The sequence below is a fragment of the Elephantulus edwardii genome, unplaced genomic scaffold (assembly GCF_000299155.1).
Source record: "Elephantulus edwardii isolate Elephantulus edwardi_28Jun2011 unplaced genomic scaffold, EleEdw1.0 scaffold00217, whole genome shotgun sequence".
NCBI classification, from domain to species: Eukaryota; Metazoa; Chordata; class Mammalia; order Macroscelidea; family Macroscelididae; genus Elephantulus; species Elephantulus edwardii.
In genome coordinates this window covers 3,822,918-3,824,191 of record NW_006399967.1, presented here as the reverse complement: position 1 = coordinate 3,824,191, position 1,274 = coordinate 3,822,918, and the positions used below count along the sequence as shown (strand labels likewise).

Genomic DNA, 1,274 nt, shown 5'->3' with positions numbered 1-1,274 from the left:
CCTTAACAGCTGCTCCTCTGTCTTCAAAATGAACAAATGCATAATCTTTCAACTTCTTCACTCTTTCAAGTTTTCCAAATTCAGAAAATGATTTCTCCAATATTTCTTCTGTAACTGTAGTAGCCAGATTTCTCACAAATAAGACTTTTACCTTAGCCATGACTTCTGGATCTGGTTCTTCCACAGGACCAGCCCATTCAACTGTAACTACATTTCCCCATACTTAAACTTTTCCACTCATCAGCCGGCGTCTGGCCTGTGCTGCTGACTTGTGATCCTCATACTCAAGGAAGCAGAACCCCCGATTCTTCTTTTTGTCATCGGGTTGATGATAGAGAATAACGTCCACCAAACCCTCTGTTAAACCTGTGACTTTACTGAATTCTTCCAAAATGTTTTCTTTAGTCTTATTCTTTGGAATTGATCCAACAAAAAGCCTGTTGTTTGCCACAGAAATGCACACTCCAAGGTGTTTTCCAGGGCGAATTTCATAGCTGTCACACAGTTTCACAGCTTCCTTTCCACAAAAGGTGATAAAAGCATACCCTCTGTTCTGACCAGACAGTGGGTCCATCATAAGACGTAGATCCCCAATGGGACCAGCCTTCTCAAAAAGAGGCACCAACTCACCTTCATATAAATCTCTGGGTATCTTACCTACAAAACCCTCTGTTCCAATTCCAGATTGCGCACCAGAGTACACACTATCTGGTGGAGGACCACCATACTTCCTCTGTCCTGTTGTTACAGCCAGAGTATAACCAGTCCTCTCAAGCAAGGCCTTGATCTTTGCTTCATGAGAGCCTTTTGTGGATCTTGCACCTTGCTTCCTTGCTTCTCCCTTTGCCTGTAGGTCTTCATAACTCCGCACTTTTGTTCTGAACATGTGATAGGTCACTTTCCTTGAACTGCTGTAGTACAGACAGAGCTCCTTCTTCATTCAATTCCCTGAGAGCATCAACTGCTCTTTCATCAAGATCGACATAAGCTACCAATCCTGTCTGAAATATTTCATCAAGTCTTTCTGCCACCTTCTGTGGGAGGCCTGCCTCTATCAGTGTCTTGTAGTGTTCTGTGTGAGTTACACTGGAAGTATCCATTGGTTCTTCCTCTTCTTTTAACTGTACCGCATTACCATTTACCTGATTAGCCATTTTATTATGCTGCAGGACAGAGCAGGGGCTGACGGCCAGGCCCATGAGAATTAACAAATGCATTTTTTAAGGGACATAAACGCAGGTTATATACCTGGATTTCACCTGATGGTATGCATA

The 1,274-nt window shown here is 43.0% G+C and overlaps 1 pseudogene; it reads right to left on the bottom strand.

Annotated features, from left to right (window-relative positions):
• The window catches only part of LOC102854358, a 6,647-nt pseudogene extending 5,447 nt beyond the window's left edge, over positions 1 to 1,200 (bottom strand).
• Between the last annotated feature and the right edge of the window lie 74 nt (positions 1,201 to 1,274).